Raw genomic sequence first — 20,766 nt, forward strand, 5'->3', positions numbered from 1 at the left:
TGGGTGGCCGAGGTGCGCACCATGCAGGCTCACTGGTCTCTAATAGTGCAGAAATAGCGGACGCCTTTGCATCCTATTACGAAGGGGTATATACCCCGGTCTGCACCCGCACTGAGCAAGAGTGCGCAGAATTTTTGCAGGACTTTGCGCTCCACACCTTGTCGCCAGAACAAATAGATCGACAGGAGGCAGACTTCACGGTGGAGGAGATAGAGAAGGCCCTTAATTCCCTCCAGTCTGGAAAGGCGCAGGGGCCTAATGGCCTCCCGGTGGTGCTCTTCAAGCGGCAGACCAATATTATCATTGACCCACTCCTCCAGATGTACCGGGAGGCGCGAGAGGTGGGTAGGTTTCCGCCTGATCAAAGAGAGGCCACGATCGTCTTAATCCATAAACCGGGCAAATCGGCTGATCTTTGCTCGTCTTACCGCCCGATCTCACTCATAAATGTAGAACCTATGGTCTTAGCTAAGGCCCTAGCGGATAGGCTGCTATCGGTCCTGCCGGATTTGTTACACGTGGACCAGTCCGGGTTCATGCCACGTAGGAGCACCCGACACAACTTATGCAGCCTCTATGGAGTGCTATACATGACAGAGGATGTGGGGACCACCCAGACAGCATTGATGGCGCTGGACGCCTCAATGGCTTTTGATAGTATTGAATGGCCCTATTTGTTCATGGTGCTCCGGCGACTGGTGTTTGGTCCCGTATTCTGCAGTTGGATTCAGCTTCTGTATGAACAACCGATGGCGTGGGTGAGAGTGAACGGTGCAGTGTCCAGAGCCTTTCCGCTACGAAGGGGCACCAGGCAGGGGTGTCCTCTGTCCCCCCATCTCTTTGCATTAGCCTTGGAACCGCTGGCGTACTGGATTAGGAGGGACAGGTCGTTCTGGGGCCTGGCCTTGAGTGATGAGTGGGAGGAGCGTATTTCTTTATACGCAGATGATATTGTGTTATACATGGCCAGGCCTAACCACTCGATTGCCCAGGCTCTACACCTTTTTGAATTGTTCGGTAGCTATTCGGGTTATATGATCAATTGGGGAAAGTCAGTGATTTTCCCGCTCTCAGGCCCTCCACCGAGAATCCCGACCCGGTGTCCCGCTTCTATCGCTGTAGACGGATTTAAATATCTGGGACTGTACATTACAAGGGACAGGGCGGAGTTCGTCGCTAGGAACCTGGAACCCCAACTATTGCGTCTTAAAACCGATGTGAACCAATGGAGGTAGTTGCCTCTCTCCCATATGGGTCGGGCGGCAATGTTCAAAATGCTCGCATTGCCGCGCTTGCTCTACATCCTGCAAAACACGCCATACCCGATACCAACGGGGGTGTTCAAGCGGATAGCGCAAGATCTACATGTCTTGCTCAGGGATGGTGGCAACCCCATAATATTGTTGCGCAAGCTGACGAGGGGGGTCTTTGATGGGGGGCTGGCCCTTCCGGACGTCAAGCTGTATTACAGGGCCTCCCAGTTGCAGGTGGTAAACGACTGGGTTTACACGGATTGGTCGGAACCGGCCAACAGAGTAGACCGATGGGTAATGCCAAGTGGTAATTGCGAGCCCCTGTTGTATGCCCGTAAACAGGATAGGGATTGGCCGTCACACACCGGGGTGGTGATTCAATGTTGGAGGGAGGCCAATAAATATTTGGGGTGGTCGGGCTGCTTGACGGTTAGAACCCCCTTATGGCATGGGGACCAGCTGACGGATGTGACTCGCTTGACAGGGTTCCGGGGCTGGAACATCATAGGCATTGAATACCTGGGGGACGTTTGGAAGGGAGATGCCCCGCGATATTTTGCCTACCTTCAAAAACAGTATGACCTACATGACTCCCAATATTACCACTATCTACACCTCACCCATGCCTTGCGGGCCCACATAGTGCGCGGCACGACTATCCCAGAGTACTCCCCTATGGAGGATAGGTTACTCCTGGACCCGATAGCGGAAAAGACCACCTCCACAATATACTGCAAACTCGTAAATAACATGAAGGACCCACTGGCGACATTGCGGGAGAGATGGGTGGGGGACATAGGAGAACTGGAAGACGAAGACTGGCAGGACGCCCTACAGAGCCCACGGGCGATTGCAATCCGTTGCAGGTTCCGGTTAGTCCAGCTTAAGAATTTGCACCGAGTATACTATCCCCGCGCCCATCTGAGCGCCTGGGGGAGGAGTCGGTCGGCCCTTTGTGCACGGGGATGTAGGGAGGAGGGCACCTTCTATCACACCCTGTGGGAATGCCCGCAATTAGTCCCTTTCTGGACCAAGGTAGTCGACGTGATGACGACTGTGGTGGGCTCAGCGGTCCCGCTGGAGCCCCGATGGCTACTATTAATGATCAGAAGTGACTCTGACTGGACTAGACACAAGGAGGTATGGTTGGCACTGGCGGCGGGGGTGGCAAAGAGGAACATTGCAAGGAACTGGGGCTCGCGGACTCCGCCCCAATGGGACCAGTGGGTACGGGAAATAGACTGGTGCCAAAGGGCCGAAGAAATTATCTATAAAAGCTGAGGCTGCACCAAAAAATGACGGAAGATTTGGGGGCCATGGCGAAAGTACAGGCAGACAGGGGGAGAAGTGAGACTTTAATATCTACTGTAATTTGTCTCACTTGTGCCATTGAAGGTCTGTCATTGTCCTACAGACGGGTAATTCATTGCATGCATTGTGCTAAATGTCCTGCATTGTTTGATGGTCTGAGCAATGTTAATAAAAAAAAAAAAAATACTGCTTTTCCAACACCTAAAAAAACTCACTCTCCTAGCCAAAATCGGGTGTTACATACACTTTCCAAACACAGTTTAAACCCTAAGAGCAGACTACTGCAGTCTCAAAGTACACTCTGCTTAGACATCGAGGTGCAATCTGTCTTTTTGATTTTTTTTTTTTTTAATCTTTTTTTTTTTACTCACTTGCTAAGACAAAGGGGAGCTGGGGGTGGACTGCTTACACCCAGGTCCGACCACAGATTAGAGGAAATGTAAGCAGTCACAGGCAGGTAAAACAGCAGATTTTAGATTACAAAGACCACAAACAATCAAAGTAAAATTGAGGAAGTTACAGGTAGAGGAAATTCACTTTTAAAGTTTCAGGAAATAAACAGCGCAAAGTCTGTCTTCTTACCACTTCCTGGTGGGATGTTAGGCACATAGTAGCTGCGGCTAACAAAATGGAGCTGGCTGTCTTGGGGTTCCCTCCACAAACCTTAAGGGGCCTGGGAAGGTGTGAGAGAAGGGCTCAGGGTTTCTTGGGTAATTGTACCCAACTGACTGACAATTGAAGGTTGGATAGCATCTTATTGACCTGGGGTGTTCCTGCGTCCTTAAATTCTGACAATGGCTCACCTTTCAACAGTCGGGAATTCAGATTTCTCAGTCACCTTAATGTGAAGCATCAGAAGAGCATCCCTCTTTGGCCACTAGCCAATGGCCTTGTCAAACGTTTCAGGAGTACTCTAAAGCTGTCCAGCGTGCTGTACTGGAAAAGCTCAACCTTAAAACGGTTTTGCATTCCACTCTTCGAGCTTAGCGCTCGATCCCTCACTCGACCAAAGCTGAAAGCCCTGCAACCTTGATGTTTGGGAGGGCCACGACGACCAAGTTACCTCAATGGACCAACAAACGAGCCAATACGAGGAAGAAACATGCATGAAAGACTTGCGACTGTAAGAGCATATGCAGACAAGCGTAAATATGCAAAAGAGGTCACGTTTACTAGCGATAGAGTTCTTGTTCATCAGCATAGAAAGGAAAAGTCTGATGCTCCTTTCGATGCTGAAAAAAAGTCATCTTGTGACCAGCAAAGGACACACGGTGACTGCCCAACATCTTGGGAAGTCCGTTACGCGCGACTCGTATTTCCGACATGTGGCTCATTGCTCGTCAGGCACTGATGTCATTGCAAAGACTGGTTCTAAAAGGACAAGTGAAGAACCCCTGACTGCTGCTATTACTCCATCACCAACGCCAGTCATGGACATTTTTACTGCCTTTCCCCAGCTTTTGAAAGTACAGTCAGGATGTGTGATCCAAGCGCCACGAAGGCTCACTGAAGAGCTCCAATTGTATATAGTAAAAAAAAAAAAAATTTTATTTAACAGAGAGGAAGATGTAGTGTTATGTGAGTTTGTAATGACGGTACCTTTGTGGCTACTGACAGACTCGATAGAACTGGGACATAAGCATTAGAGCGTATTGAATTGAATGCAGGTTTAGAATGTTGAGTTCGCGGTTACACGCAGAAGAATAAAGACGAGTTATACTATGCTCCGTGTGTGGCATAGTCATTGGAAAGTACCCAGGCTGGGAAGAACACTACTTCCCCTGCCACATAATTCCAGTGGCTAACCAAACCATTCTGCAGCAGCGTATGTTATACTGGGTGTAATACAGCTTTAAAATAATTATTTACATATACACATTCACAGTGCTTTCTGTGACAGGCTGGGACCTCATTGCATTATATATATACACACACAAGCCCCTTTTTCCCCACTGCACCCACCAGGATTCAATTCGGTAAATCTTTGGCTTCACATACAGACATCTATAGGGACTGCATTAACCAATTGTGGATTCATAAGTGTTAACCTTAAATTATTTTTCATTTAAGGTATGCGTTATTTTATCTGCAGTTACCTACAGGTGAACAAATAGAACAAAATAGTTGCAGATTGTTTTGTTCTTTTTAATCATGTCTTCAACCCTGCCATGCACTTCAGCTGCTGCTGCTTGTAAATGAAGACAGCCTAGAAATGCCGTAAATAAACATATCTGCTCTTCCCGGCCACTTTCATTAGCAAGTTCTTACTGAGGCATTTACGCCTCCTGGGAACATGGCCACAGCCCCCCAGGACAGCAAGCCCCCACACTTTGAAGACCTCTGCCCTATATTAATAGAATGTGGGCATGTTTGCATTAATGAACTGGTGCCCAGTTAATCTCCTCCTATTATATGTATAGTGAACAGAATTAGGAATTATCCTTAAAATGTTTTCTGAAGCCTATTTTTGCATAATTTGAGAACTGAAACTTTAGGCTGTTTTTTGAGGGCAGATACTGGTCTAGGATGGGCTTCTACTCTGGATAGCTCTGGGCTTGGAACGGGTCTTAAAATCAGGCAGCAGTATTAACCTCTTCTATGCCCATGACGAGATAGTCTCGTCATGGAGCGCGGTTGCGCTGTGCCCATGACGAGACTATCTCGTCATGGACCCCGCCTGCTAATACAATGCCCGGCACAGGAGGGGGAAAGGGCGGGGCACTGAAGGGGTTAACCAATTGTTGGCACTCTCTTACAGAATAAATCAACAACTAAAAATTACTAGCCACTTTATTACAGGTTTAATGTTCCTTAAGAATGTCAACTGGAATGAGTACTTTTTTGAAGGTTCGGTTAGAAGTGAGAGAACATGGAGAGAAGCGGTCGGTAGAAGGGAAGACCAATGATCGTTGGCTGGTCAGAACAAGCATTTACAATGCAATAGGTCTTGCATTACTGATAGTTTGAGGTATTGGCGTTGCAAATGATGCAACGCCAATAGCTCATACTTTCGGTAATGCGAGACCTAGTGCATTGCAAATGCTTGCATAGTGAGCCAGGAACCAACATTGTATGTCTCAGTGCAGTACCGCAAGCTGCTCCTAGAGGTCCCTAGTGAGCAAGGCACCAGCATTGTATGTCTCGGTGCAGTACCAAAGGCTGCTCCTTGAGGACCCTAGTGAGCAAGGCGCTAGCACTGCATGTCTCGGTGCAGTACAGCAAGCTGCTCCTAGAGGTCCCTAGTGAGCAAGGCACCAGCACTGCATGTCTCGGTGCAGTACCGCAAGCTGCTCCTAGAGGTACATAGTGAGCAGGGTACCAGCACTGCATATCTCGGTACAGTACCGCAAGCTGCTCCTAGAGGAACATAGTAAGCAGGGTACCAGCACTGCATATCTCGGTGCAGTACCGCAAGCTGCTCCTAGAGGTACATAGTGAGCAAGGCACCAGCACTGCATATCTCGGTACAGTACCGTAGGCTGCTCCTAGAGGTCCCTAGTGTGCAAGGCACCAGCACTGCATGTCTCGGTGCAGTACCGCAAGCTGCTCCTAGAGGTCCCTAGTGAGAAAAGCACCAGCACTGCGGACCTCTTTTGGTCAAATATGGTACTGCACCCTGCAAGAAGATATGGTAAATCCACCTTACCCATAATGCATTGCATGCAAGACAGTACTATGAGTACATTCAAATAGCTATGCCCATACATACAATTAGTAGCTTTGAAATGTGACAAAAGAATTATTACATTAATTTCGAATTAGGTTGTACTCTGAGTGGAGCTGATGAAAGGAAATGTATAGACGGTCTCATATAAATGTGAGATGTTCTAGTGAGTAAAGTAACCACTGCCAGCCTAGCTTAGGACCAAGTGTGTGTCTTACCTGAAGCCTTTTAAGAAAATAGTGCCTTGAGGCTGTAAGTAAAACCTAGGGAGTGACACTACATGTAATATAGGAGTCCTCATGGGAGGTTACAAGAAGAGACAAGGCGGTACTAAGGAGGGACTACTAAGTCTATTGACCAATGAAAAGCCACCATTTACAAAGGACAGGAGCAAATTAAAAAGATGGGCGGAGCTTTATGCACATATCTTGAATACAGCATGTCTCGAAGAGACCGTGCAAGCGCTGCCTAGACAAGACCTAAAAAATAAAAGGTGATTACATTGACAACATGTTTGTGTGCGAATGATCACTACAACTCTCAATCACTGGGTCACACATAAGACAAAAAATGGCACACATATATGCACAATTCAAATGTGGAAATATTACGCATAAGTAAATTGAAAATATGTGAGCTCTGTCTTTGTAAAGTGCGAATCTGTCAACAAAGCTATTAGAAAGCCAATGAGTTAAATGCACAACTTTGCGCGCCCTCTGCTTCTAAATCGCAGTCTGAATTCCACGGACATATGACGGGCTTTAGCAACACCTTCAATGGCTATCTAGGGAGCGCAACACAAACCAGATTGCGCGCTCTAGTGCTACAGCTGGCGGTTACTGTGAAGCGGTTGCCTGACAACGACTTGCGGAACCGGCCAACTGCGATAAAGATTAGGATATGAAAAATATTGATTTTGTCACCGACACTGATTTCCCAAGAGACGACGCATCGGATATATACAATAAAATACTGAGGACAAGCCCGTGTCTAATGTGAAAATATTCACAGAACGTTTACTTACCTCTATCGACTTTAAGATGTGACGACCCCAGGGGTCTAGCCAATTGAAAAACAGGCGCCGAATTTGTGTTTCTTTTGAACCGTTAACTAAGGTCAACAAGTAAGTTTGTGCCACAGTTGATCGGAATTTGGCAATATTCCTTCTGCCAGCTGATTGCACACCGCCATACAAACAAGGCGCAAACTGTTCGTAGATATACCCGAACTATGGAGAGGGGATGTGTCAAAGCTGAAACCAAATTGAACACAAACCGATAGAAGTCAGCATGGAGACCAAAATAGGACTATCAACTCGGCGTGACTGCTTCAATACCCCCGTCCTATTGGAACCAAGGCAACCATACCAAAGGGGCACCATTTCCTAACTTTTGAAATATATATTAGTTGAGAGTTTCTTCTTCTAGCATCACTTTTTCTTCGCTCTTTGAAGAGACCCTTGCGAAGCATTTTTTTAAACTAACCGATACAAAATTAAAAGATCCACATTTAAATGTTGAAAAGAGAATAAGCATACTCTCGGTTTTCTATAGTCCTGTACGGACTTTGGTGTCTATAGATAAACATTGTCTAATAAAGATCCCTTAAAACATGGCCGCTCTTTCAATTGAAATGGGATACGTGCAAGCTGTCCCTCTTTAGTTTCTATCTCAGACACAGTCCCAACACGAAACAAGACAGTGATCTGCTAGGTTGACTGACCTTTGGTTCAAGTGTTACCAGTTGTACATAGCTTGTAGTGATCGGAACCAATCCGAGCTGTGCGCGAGGATGTCGACTATTTACTTGATTGGCGGAGACCACGAAAGCCCGCTGTGATTGGTTACGAAGCCTGGGGCACAGGAGAGGCTCTGCTGTCAGGGCACTGTTGTTGGGGAAGCTGTGTTTTCTCCGGACGTTCGCTGGGAGGTGAGTGACGGCAAAATAACTGGCGAACGTCGTAGATGGCGTGGTTAGCTCCTCCCGTGAGCAAAAGGCAAGGCTCGGCAGGTGCTAACACTGCAGCCTCGGTTTGTGTAATTCAAACTCCTGCTGCCTGAGCCTCCCACTGGGCGCACTGCTCTACGTTCCCTCCTCCCGCGTAGGCTTACCTCGGCGCATTTTGAAGGTTTTAAGCGCTGCGTTTCCACACTGTTAATGATGAATACAATTATTCTGAACCTGAGCTGCATGCTCAAATTGAACTTTTAATATTAGTGTTTTTGATTGATGGCTATTGTAAATTTTAACAGCCGTAACGGATCACTTTGCGAAATTAATTCAATACATATGTTGCTTCTTTGGGGTGCAGTTATGATATTATCATTTGGTTCTTAATAGTCGTTCGAGTCTTGTATGGGGCGTGTTTGTGCGTTCATTAATGGGATCTTAAGTAAGGTCACCCCACCTTCTCCCCGTGGGTCCTTCATGAGGTGGGGCATTGTTCACCATGATTCCCTTGGCATTGCCTGGTGCAGAGACCTCACAAGGGGGTTGGCCTCAGCCTCTCACCGTGCGAGTGTCCCCATTCTCGTTCCATGGCGGTGGGGCGATCTATATCGCTAGAAGACAACAGTTGACTCAAACAGACCCTCGGGTGCACATTAAGTTTAGTAACGGTTACATCAAGCGTAACTAAAACTACATTACAGAAGCTGTGTCGACTCTTCCACAACAAGATTAAATAATGTCCCTTTTCCCTAACAGTGATGTTGACCAGGTCCATGCAGAGTTTGTCATCCCTGTTTTCGTATTTTACCATTCACCGTATAAATAATAAAAAAAAAACCTTTTCTGGTTTATGGTGCATTACGACGTTTCTATGCTTTTAGGTTAGCATGTTTTTGTATGAAGCAAATTATTATGAACTACTACTTCACAAACATATTAATCTTAAGAATTTATATACCCTGCACTATGGATTCCGAGGGCTTTTAAAGGTACAAGGCTTCGAAACTTGCCAGAGATGTTCCCCCTATAGCTCTATGAACGACTAAGCCAATAAGAGGTTTTGAGCTATAGGAAAATTGTGCCCATAACTTCAATTCAATTGTTCTTTATTTCGGTCACTTGGACCATAAAAGAATTACAGCATAAAAATAAGTTCATAACATTAGAATACAGTACAATTTGCAGTTAATATAACAATTTGTAAAACCATCATTCGTTCAATAACTTAATACACTGAGTGCGTCTGCGCCACATTGAAGTTAAAATTTTTGCCACCGCAAAAACAATTGGGGCGGACAGATCGCTTTTCAAAATCCTGTAAGCAGGATAATAGCGCCTAAAGCCCAGGTTTCTCAGTATTGGAACAAGCCAGTAATTTCTTGCTTTCCTGTACGCTGGACAGAAGAATATTATATGCAAATCGCATTCCCTCCAGTAGTCACAAGCTGGGCATTGGAGTGAGCTCTCAGCATTTGTCCATCGTGCAGTGTGCGCTTTGAGAGGAAGGGTGCCATACCGCCACTGCAGAAAAAGTTTCCTGGTAATTGGGGGGGCAATATTGTCAAAAACATCCTCCTGGAGATATAAGTCTTTTACCCCCAAGAATTTGCCCGTCAGGGATCTCTCCTCTGCGTTGATTATGTTAGTACGCAGTTGGTATTCATAATAGGCTTTTGAGAGAGACTTTCGTGAAGTTCTAGGGCAGATGTTTTCAGGGTCGGACCATAAATTTTGCCTGCCTAATACCTCGCATATTTGTTTGACATGTCTGAGCCAAGGAAACCGTGCAGGATTGCGCAGTCTCATTATTTCCTGAAGCTCGGCTCTAAAATTAGACAATTCTGGTACCGACCATAGTCTCTGCCAATACAATAGCGGTTTCAGACTTAATTCTTCCAGAATCGGTCTTAGGCCTAAGTCCAGTCTCAGTGGCAAAAGAGGGGTGCTAGACGGGAGCCCTGCTAATTGTCTAATAAAATTATTCTCAGTGACCTGGAGAGTATGGGTGGCAGAATGCCCCCATAATTCAGCACCATAAGTCACTGCCCCTTTTGCTTGCATCCTATAGATCTGTAGCCGAGAGGAAAGTGGCTGGTAAGACAAACCACGGGACAACCTTGCCAGTCCACCTGACATTTGGGTTAGTTTGAGTCTAGCCTTAGTACAATGTGAGTCCCAGGTCATGGACTCATTTAGTGTTATCCCTAAGTATTCAAATTTGGAGACCCTTCCAGCCTGGTAGGTCCTAGAGTGGGGTTGGGACGTAATTTCTGGGGGGGGTTGAAGATCATATACTTGGTCTTCGAAGCATTGATCTCCAACCCCCGGATCGCGCAGAAATTTGCGAATCCATCAAGGATCCGCTGGATACCCATTGGAGAATTTGAGAGCAACAGGGTGTCATCTGCAAAAAGAATAGCGGGTACCCCTGTGCCTCCGAGTCTAGGAGCATCAATATTTTCCAGCGCATTTAGATGACCGATCACCCCATTGACAAAGAGGCAGAACAGAGTCGGCGCCAGCACACAGCCCTGTCTAACCCCCCTGTCAACGGGGAATCGGTCAGTCAAGGTGCCCCCCTTCCAAACCTCACCCTTGCATAGTTTCCCGAGTGGAGTCTTTTTAAGATGACTAATATATCCTTGGGGACCCCCATGTCGTCCAGGACGCCCCAAAGTTTGTCCCGTGGGACTAAATCAAATGCGGCACGTAAGTCAACGAAAATAGTATACAAAGTGCCACCTTCTATTAAAACAGTTTTCCAATGAATACAGTTTAATCTAAATATCTGGTCAATGGTGGAGACTTTCCTCCTAAAGCCAGCCTGATATGTACTCATGATGTTTGATTCATCTATCCACTCTTGTAAGTGGTTAAGAATAAGTCTCCCAAATAATTTTTGGGAGACGTCTATGAGACTAATTGGTCTATAGTTGGCTGGGAGCAGAGGCGAACCCTTTTTGAAAATTGGGACGATCTCTGCTCCCAGCCAAGTATCGGGAAGCTTCATGCCCTTTAGAATAGAATTGAATAAAAACACAAAATATGGTGCCCAGATTTCAGGTTCCTGTTTAAACAGGTCTCCCGGAAGGCCATCCAGACCCGGTGCCTTTCCTGACGCCAAACCCATGATAGCTACTTTGACTTCTTTGAGTGAGAGGGATAGGGACGAACCCAAGGGTATACCTGATTGTTCCTGGTCAGGATCCACCACCGTCCCCTCTGATGGCATATATAGGGACTGGAAATGGTCCTGCCAGGTCTTAGCTGAAATGTTGGGTTCGACCGCAGAGACCAGCTCTTCTGAGCCTGTGTTTGCACAGCACCAAAATTTCCTTGAGTCTCTGCATGCCAGATATTTCGTTAATTTCTCCCACTTTTCTGGTCCCATTCCAGCTTTGCATTCTTGATTAAGAATTTATATGCCTTTCTTTGTTCGCTGATTTCATCCCGATCGTGTCCATTCTTTATTAAGAATAGGAGGTCGCTTTTGGCCTTCCTACAGGCGGAATTATACCAGAGGGGACCAGTGATAGTCCCACGGGCCCTGTGGGATTTGCTAGTTAAAATTTCTGGCACAGATGTAGTGAGATCTGCATGTAACTCACCCAACTCCGTAAATAGACCCATCGTACTAGAACCAGTATTTAAGACTTGAGCCTTCTCTAGCAAGGGGGTGACTAAGGCGTATAACTTGGATAGCAACCCTTGTTTCATTAATATAGTCTCCCATTTTATTCTTCGCCTATTGTTGGAAAGAAGTAACCCAACATCTGGAGACTCTCTGTTCTTTTCCAAGGGTTCAAGTCCAGCGCAATGAAGCTCAAGCTCCAGAGCATTATGGTCGCTATCCTCTCTTAGCAATATGCGAAAGTCACTTAATTTTGCCCATAATGCCAGTGGGACCAAAATGTAATCGAGGTTTGATGTTGTATTTCCCCTGTGAAAAGTACATTTTGGAGGTATATCTGATGGTAACCTTCCGTTGCAGGCCCTAAGTCCGTGTTTGAAAGTAAGTGATGAAATTTGCACCGCCAGAGGAGACCAGGCTCTTGGGGCCGGTAGCTGGGAGGGGGGTATAGACCAAACAAGGTCCTCCTCCTTGGTCAAGCTATCCGATGAGCCCATAAGGGGCTCATAATGGCAGTTGAGATCTCCTCCTATTATATAGGGGACGCCTTCAGGGATTGTATTGAGGGCAAGATCAAGCTCATCAATAGTACTTGATTCTTTCGAAAAACTAACTGGCCTTGAATAGACATTTATTACCAAGAAGCGGTACGAGTCTGGCCATTCTAGAAGTACCGCCAAAATATCCTCCGAGTTTATTGTCAACGGGGCAGCCCTGCAGCCTAAATCTGTGGCTATCCAAATTGCAAGACCGCCAGAAGGGCGGCCCTTGCCACACCATTTAGCATTCTTCGAAAAAATAGCGAAGCCAGTGCAGGTACAATCTTCCCTCAGCCAGGTTTCTTGGAACAAACAAATGTTCCTATTCTCTATGAAGGTATTCCAAGCCGGGCAATTAAGTTTATTGGGCAAACCTGCCACATTCCAGGATAAAATATTTAAAAGGGGAACTTTGATATTCCCTGGGTTGGGAGATAACGATATAGTGTCCATGGGATTTACATTCAAGTTGACATGGAGTTGATCTTGGGCAAGGCTCCCCTGTACCGCACCACTAGATTCAGTAGGGGACACTTCACAAGATTGCGGATTCGTTTGCGTCTGCTGGAGACCAATAGTCTGAGTAAGAATGTCTGGTGGGGCAACGTGTAGTGGGGGGCTGTTGCGGTTCTCCGCCTCCCCTAAGTTTTGCCCATCCAGTCAGTCCACTCTATCTAAATAACTAAACCTATTGTATGTTGGAAAATAGTAATCCTTCATATTTCTAGGAATAGGGTGAATTTTATGTACAGTAGATCTCCACCTCCAGTTCCTTCTGCTAGACACAAGTTCCCATCCCTCTCCCTCACGTCCCTTTGCGGGATAAAAGGACAGGGGGAGGGTTTGAATTGGCGACCCCTGTGTGTTCTGGGGCCAACTACAAATGTACTTGACAGTAGCAGGGTCCCTGAAATTTATCACAACACAGTCTCCCTGAATAGACTTCCTAGTGGAGCCTATCCAGGGGGTTCTTCTCACCATAAGAACCTCGCTGTGTGAGCCCTCAGGCAAGGGTCTGTTAATGGACAACCAGTGAATAATTTTGTTTTTTAGTGCGCCTACTGATTCTCCGGAGGAGGTGGTTAATTCCGGAATACCTGCCAGAATCACCACGTATGGAATAGCCTGAGGTGGGAGGTTAACTATCCTGTGCTGTGGGGGCATCGTTGGTGTCTCTGGAGGGGGAGGAGCCGAGGCTTCTTGTCGATTTATGTTAGCACTAGTTGGATTGGGTGGTAATGGTTTCCCTGATGTGCATGCAGAAGGTTGTTGCGTTGGGATGGGCATGGATAAAGGTAGGCCTCTTCTGGGTGGGTGTTCAAAATTATTATCCCTCTCCTTGCTAGTCTTGCCATTGGATGACTCATTCCCCTCTACTGTGGATAATAGATCCGTGTGAATTTGCACTAGAAGTGACTATCTTGGAGATGCGAGCCTCCAGGGGATTGAAAATTTCCCTTAGGAGGTTTCGGATATCCAAGAGAGTGGGTACCTCGTTCCCTGTTGAGCAATTAGAAGTGGGGGGTGACACAGGCATATTTGTAGCAGATGATACCCCATTTTGCTCAGGTTGGCTTGATGACTTAGGTTTTGGGATCTTATGGGACGAATCGTTTTTGGTGTAAGCCCATAACTAAAGAGGCAGCCTATTCATTATGTCTTTCTCAAATGTGATTACTTCTGAAGATTGGATGCTCCGTTTCTAGGTCTCGCCTCAGACAGCATTGTGAGACATTTTGTGGTTTATAACCCACCCATTACTTACCATTGGTTGTGTTCATAATCACGTTTATTTGCTTGTTACTAATTTGTTAGCGTGCTTGGGCTTCACTTCCTCTTCTTGGGTTTGTTGTCCATTCTCTGGAGCATGGATTTATTACTAGTCTTTCCACTGCTCTGTTCTTAGGTGCTACTTTTTTCTTTTTGATACATGTACTCTACGAGAGTGCATGAGTTTTCCTGATACCTCCCTTGTGTGCGTCTTCCCCGCCACACTCGCTACCTATGCTCCTCCCTGTCCTCGTGTTGTTACTTTACTCCCATGTTGCGTTTCCAGCAATGTGCTTCCACTGACCTTGTGTACTTACCCCACAGCAGCATCGCTTCATCCCTTCACCCGATACTTTTTGTTTACAAATCCAGCTTGGATTGTGTTAGAAGGTGGTTCTGACACTATGGGCCGCCTGGATTTTTCGCTTTTTGAGCACCTTATTGTGCTTTTACTGTTGGGGAGCCTCATAAGTTGGGACTCACCCACAGTGAACTCAGGATGGAAGAGACATGCCAGGGAAAGTCAGTGTGTTTTACTGTGTTTTCACTTCCTTATTCCCCTATGGGAAAGTGGAGCCAGGGCCTAGATTAACTTCAATTAGGCCTACAGATTCCAGACACGCACTTAAGTCCAATGTAGCAAATGTGAAAAGAAGTATTCTGCAGAGTCCAAAGTCATATTTGTACTGCTTTTGGGTCATCCAGAACTGTCATATTTCTTTGAGCCAGCCATGACCAGACCCAGGCTGAGGGCTGACCTCAGCTGGATGGATTGATAACCTTTCTTCCACAAGCGAGGGCCTCTCCACGAAGAGAAGATGGGTGGGGCTACAGGCCAATCCATCACCCGCTGTCGCTGGGTGCCAGCCACCAGGCTGCACCAAGGAGAGAAGGCAGCTTGGGGGGGAAGGTGCTTCCGAGACATGTGGCAGAATCCCTGGACGACGCCATTTCGAACAAGCTCAGAGGATGGACAAGAAGGAGGAAGCAGGGGCAGGGACGTGATGTGTCGCTGTTTTATAGGATCAACAGAGACTTCCTGCCAGCCCCCTACTCAACTTTTAAAAAGTGCTTGCACAGGAAGAGAAGGTCTCTCTGGGGTGTGGTCTGCTGAGGGTGAAGGTGCTGGAGCCTGGCGCAATGGGCAGTTGGAAAGAGAGACCCCCTGACTGCCCCCAGGACCCTATCAGCACCAGAAGAAGAGCCCAGGACTGGTGCACAGAAGCAGGTGCCTCTGCGCAGGGAGAAGAGAGGCCCAGAAGGAGAGCCTGGTGAAAGGCTGGCGCAGGGAGCCAGTGAAGACAACACCCTGCTGAATCAGCGACCCTGAGGGCGGAGGAGAGTGTTCCTAGTGGCTGGGGCTGGTAAAGAGGAGCATGAAGCGCCCCATAATGCCTCGCCAGGCATTTGGCAATCTGCCGTTTTGGTGCTTTGTGGCCCCCAGAACGGGGGGGGGGGACTGATTCACATGCAAGAGTCCAGAAAATGCCCCCGGCTGTCTGACGTGCAGCTCCAGGTGCCGGCCCAGGACGGGCTGCACTGTGCATATAGGATCTGCACCAGCGGGAGGCTGCAAATCCTCCTTGGGGACCAGGTTCTGTCCCTAGGCACGTTCGTCCCTGGGTCATCAGCACCCCAGTAGCACCATGCCAGGCACTCCAGTGAGAGGCGGTCCAGCCACTTCCAGTCAAGCCTTGCGGCTGCTCCGACCCCACTCAATCATTCCAACCTCCAGGAGCTTCCATCGGGCCACGAGACAGCCCACCCCCCTTTCGACTCAGCAATGCCACCTCCACCTGGAAGATGTATCGTCTGGGGGATTCATGCCAATATGGCACAGGATGATGCAGGAGAGCTGAGGGCTGGCGGGGAGCCGCTCATGGACGCGTCCTGTTGGCCATGTTGCTTGGCCACGCCTCCAAAGTAACATTATAGTTAGGTGAATTATTGACAATAACATTTTGATCTTAAAACACAGAAATTCACCAGTTACAGTTAGCACTGAGTATGACATCAGTTATGAAGTTCTATGACATCCCTCATGACATGTCAAATTACATATTTGATGACCTCACGAATGACATCATCCAATGAGTGTGTTCGTTTTATAGTTCACATAGAGGCAAGTAACTACCATATTACTTTTACAGGTCGTTCAGTTCAGTTTGACTCCTGTTGGCTACCCAGCTGGGTATTTGTGACAATCCCAATTCACATGCAGACACCTAGTGCCTCCACTCACAACCAATACAGACAATCGCAGTATTCACCTTACTTCAACACATCGGGTTGCTCCAAAAGATATAATGTAACAGGGCTCCAGATATCTTTTGGCCTAGAGGAGACCTGTACTTCCTCAGCATATATGTCCAGTTGTTCTCTGCAGTACACAACATCCCTGAACCAGGTGGTCACTGTAGGTATAGTCTCCCGCCCCAATTCTTTGCTGCTAATTTCTTGGCCAGTGGCAATGCAACCGCTACCAATTTGCGACTGCATGGTTTAATTGACTTAAGCAATCCCAATAAACATATTTGCGGGGCATAATCCACCTTTTCCATAATCATTTGTGAAAGATGTTGCATTACCTTAACCCAATATAATGACACAGGCCAACTGTCCCAGGCAAGGTGCTTAAAACCTGCGCCCTCTACACCACATCGTACACAACGCGAATCACCCCACAGCCCGTATCGGTGTAGTCTCTCGGGCGAATAGTAAATTTGATGAATACATTTAAAATGTATTGTCCTGAGATTAGATTGGCTGTGAGGCGTCCGATCATAACCTGGTTATTAGACCCTTTCCATCCTCCCTGGACAGCAGCCCTTGTAGCGCATTTAGTACCTGAGGCTCTCTTGGGTTCTCTGGGTACATTGCCCTAATCGCCGCACGCAATCTCGCATATACAAAACCAAGCACGGCAGTGTAGTTTTTTGTTTTTTATTTGCAGTGAGGGCTTCTAGGGTTATAAATGTTCTGCTTGGGTAAAGGTCCCCTAGTGTGGCGACCCCAGCCTCCCTCAGTGTATCCATTGACCCCTGCTCCTGGGCGACTGAGATGTCAGGGTGTGCATTTACCAACAGGGCTTGTGCATACAGATACTCCCTGCTTGCCCTAACCTGCAGTTCTAGCCACGCGCTGGAAGTGCAGCTCACTGTGTTTGTGTGTTCTGGGATTCAGAGGTTGAGTGTAAAGCAGCATTGCTGTGAGTGTGACTGGATGAGCATCATCCGCCTCCACCGCTAAGTGCGGTAGATAGCGCTGCGGGAACTGCCAGTAGTGCGCTCCTGCACACACAAATAGTACTGTCTCATGGGCAGCGCTTCAAAGCCGCTTTGTTCAAATGGCTGCACCAGAGTCTCCCGATGCAGCTTACCTGCCCACTTCTGGGTCAGCAAGCATAATTGTAGGGATTTAAAAAGCGTTTTATTTAACACTATGTCCCCCCCCCCCCCCCCCTCCCATATGCTCTTGCCGTCCAGCGCCAGGACCGAAATCGTAACTCCTGCTCTGCAATCTCAGCATGTTCAGAGTTTAGCTCTCTCATGTTTGCGAAATGTTCGGATGCTGGTTGTAGCTCGTATTGCCGTTCTAGATTCTGTACCTTACTTTCAATGTCTTGCATTTTGTTACGGAATGACTTAAGGACACCAGCTTGTACCCCCATACATTCCCCTCTAATAATAACTTTAAAAGCCCCCCACAGTGTTCCCGCTTTCCTAACTGACCCTTCACAGTCACAAAAAAAATTGCCAATATCTGGCCCAATTGTGGTGCGAAATACCGGATCCAGCAAAGTCATCTGCTGCAATCGCCACTGATATGGGGGTCTGGTATACGTCGGTACCGCCACCTCCAACAATACAGGAGCACGACCGGATAACGATCTAGCCAGATGCACCACCCGCTCTGTCCATGTACACAACTCCTTAGAAACCAGCCAATAGTCCAGCCGGGACCATGAGTTATGCACTGATGATTCAAAACTGCCTTCTTTCGTGCCTGGATTTCGCACTCTCCACGCATCCATCAACCCCTCTGCATTCATAATCTCTCTGACAGTACTTGCAGCGTTTTTACCATGCCAATCTGTGGTGGCAGACCTCTCCATCACCGAGTCCAGATATATATTTTAAGTCCCTTCCCAAAATTTTCATGGATGGGGTAAGTAATCCCAAACGCCTCAATCTCGCTGTAGAAGGCAGGATCATCAACATTTGGCCCATAATTGTTCACCAACACAACCATCTAACCCTCCCAAGGAAACCTGCACTAACCAGAACCTGCCCTGATCATCAGTTTCAGTGTGAATGAAGTACCTTTTTTGACTAGTAGCATGAAACCTCTAGAGTATGCGAATAGGAATGAGGTCACTTTTACAGCTGCCCCCTTTTTCCCCACATTGTGCTCCGTGTGTTTGGTCAGATGGGTTTCTTGCAACATAGTGACTTGAACATCGTGCCTGTCTAAATATGCAAATATCTGCCTAATTTTTTTTGGGGGGGGGGTTATTGAGACCCCGTACAATCCACGTCAGCATTTTGATTAGTCATCCCTCGGGCACCATTTATGGGAATCTGGTCTCACGATTTAAACCTGGTGTCATTCTCCCCCACCGAGCAGCCTACTGAACGTGCATATATATATGGCATGTACTGTAACTGCAACACAAACAATCCCCAACATACCACCCCCACTCAGTTCAGCCTGCCCACCTCGCCAAAGCCATTCTCCATCAACAGAACCCTTTGCATAACACATTCATGCACTAGCATTTGTAAGCAGGATGCACCAGTCAGGGAGTCGGTGGTGCCAGAAATTCCTTCCCGATAACATGGGAGGTGGCCAAGTGACCTACATAAATCTGCATCATTCGCATACATTTACTTTTGCTGTTCTCATTTAAAAAAAACAATTTGTCCAATTCCACATTGTCATATTTTTAGTCTGTTCTGTATGTTTTATATAACTGTACCCCTGAGTCGTTCCCCAAGTTCCGCCCCAATCTACTGTCAATGTACCTGTTACCACATACAACAAAAAAAGGCAGTCTCTGCCCACGTAAAGTTGTGTGCAGACTCTCAGGAGTTCACATGATGCTGGCTGCATCGTCACACCGAAATTTCCGATCCAAGTACCATGTGTTGCCTTATTCATCGCCCACCAATGGATCTGCTGTGTTTTTCCAATTTCGTTGCAGTGTTTTCAGGTATTCCATTGCACTCCTGGGAGTCGCGAAAATCTTTTTCTTGCCCTCGACCTCAATTCGCAGCCTAGCAGGGTAAAGCATAGCATAGGGGACATAATCAGCTTTTAGTTTCATTTTGACTGGGAAAAATTAATTCCTTGCTGCCTCTACATTAGCGGTAAAATTCAGTCTAATTTCCATCATATACAAGTTTTTTGTTTCTCCCTCGGCAGGCGTAGTACTGTGTCCCTGTTATGGTAATTAAGTAACCTCACAATCACTGGGCACGGCGGGGCCCCTGGGACCGGGCGCACCGCCAGTGAACCCCGTTCCACCAGCATTACAGTGGATAGGTTTTCAGGCCCAAACACCTCCTTGAGCATTGACTCAATGTATATTTCCATTCAGCCTGTGTTGGTCTCTGAGAAACCAAAAATGCAGAGATTATTTCAGCGTGATCTCGCCTCCAAGTCCTAATTTTTGGCTTCAATCACAGCCAACCCCTTTTCCATATTGAGACTCTTGGTTGTGACTGTTTGGAGGTTGTCCTCCATATTTGAGATGCGTTGTTCTGCTTCTCCTAATTGAGTGCACTGCTTATGCAATCTAGTGGCATAATGATCCATACACATAGTTAAGGCACCAATTTTTCCATCAATAGATTGCAAGCTGCTCTGCATTGCTATTAAAGTCACTGCCAGGGCACGTGGCCGCGATGCAGGCCTGGGCCTCCCCACACTCCGATCCAGTGCCCCCAACAATCGCGTCACCAAGCGTTGGCAGCTCTCTCCCACCATATCAATCCTCAGCAGGATACACAGTTCTTTTAGTGAAAGCTCTGGCCTTTATTGTACCTCGCTGCAGCCCAGTCCGTCACGATCTCATTCAGCCGCTGGCCTCGATTTTGTGTAGGCTCACCAATTCGGGCTGCCACCTGTGGCGTTACTGCCTGCTTAGCCAGCCCCGCCGATCTGCCACCTGGTCAGTCCGGCAAACCTGAGGCGCAACCCAGCTGCTTACTTTGAGTACCAGGCTCCTTAGACACGCTCTTCAGGGACCAGACTAGACCGCAGCACCCTTTACTAGCTCGGCGTTTGCCCACAATGTCCAGTCCGCCTAGTCAAGCAGGGCTCAACCCTCTCCTTACCCTCGTGACAGTGGATCCCAGCACCTTCACGGCTGTGAGGGCAGCTGCAATCTCACACCACTGGGTACTGTCGGCTCCCTCTCCGTCCTCCGGCTGCTCCTATATCACTGCACGTTACTGGCAGTCGCCATCTTGCCGTCTCGGCACCTTTCCAGGCCTTCAAATTCTATCGCCTGATTTCTGCACCCACCCTGATGCCTGTTTTGGGCGTCTTCAGGTCCATAAATGATCTTTCCGTGTTCCTCCACCAATATCTGCCTCTTAAAGCGGCTGATGTGCTCTGTCAGGATCGTGATCAGATACTTGCACT

The 20,766-nt window shown here is 47.4% G+C and overlaps 2 protein-coding genes across 6 annotated transcripts in view; one reads left to right on the forward strand and one right to left on the reverse strand.

Annotated features, from left to right (window-relative positions):
- Nucleotides 1–8,081, reverse strand: part of CEP70 (centrosomal protein 70) — a 450,608-nt gene extending 442,527 nt beyond the window's left edge. For 3 of the 4 annotated variants that reach the window (XM_085647491.1, XM_085647488.1, XM_085647490.1), the window contains exon 1: nucleotides 7,253–7,502. The gene's annotated coding sequence lies outside the window, so the exon portion shown is untranslated. Of the gene's footprint in view, nucleotides 1–7,252; nucleotides 7,503–7,950 lie in introns of those variants that run through there. The other variant, XM_085647489.1, reaches the window with a different exon arrangement.
- HACD2 (3-hydroxyacyl-CoA dehydratase 2) overlaps nucleotides 8,022–20,766 on the forward strand; it is a 190,343-nt gene continuing 177,598 nt past the window's right edge. The window contains exon 1 of one of the 2 annotated variants that reach the window (XM_085647492.1): nucleotides 8,022–8,157. The gene's annotated coding sequence lies outside the window, so the exon portion shown is untranslated. Of the gene's footprint in view, nucleotides 8,158–8,254; nucleotides 8,357–20,766 lie in introns of those variants that run through there. The other variant, XM_085647493.1, reaches the window with a different exon arrangement.

Source organism: Triturus cristatus, chromosome 3_2 (assembly GCF_964204655.1).
Source record: "Triturus cristatus chromosome 3_2, aTriCri1.1, whole genome shotgun sequence".
In the NCBI taxonomy this organism is placed as follows: Eukaryota; Metazoa; Chordata; class Amphibia; order Caudata; family Salamandridae; genus Triturus; species Triturus cristatus.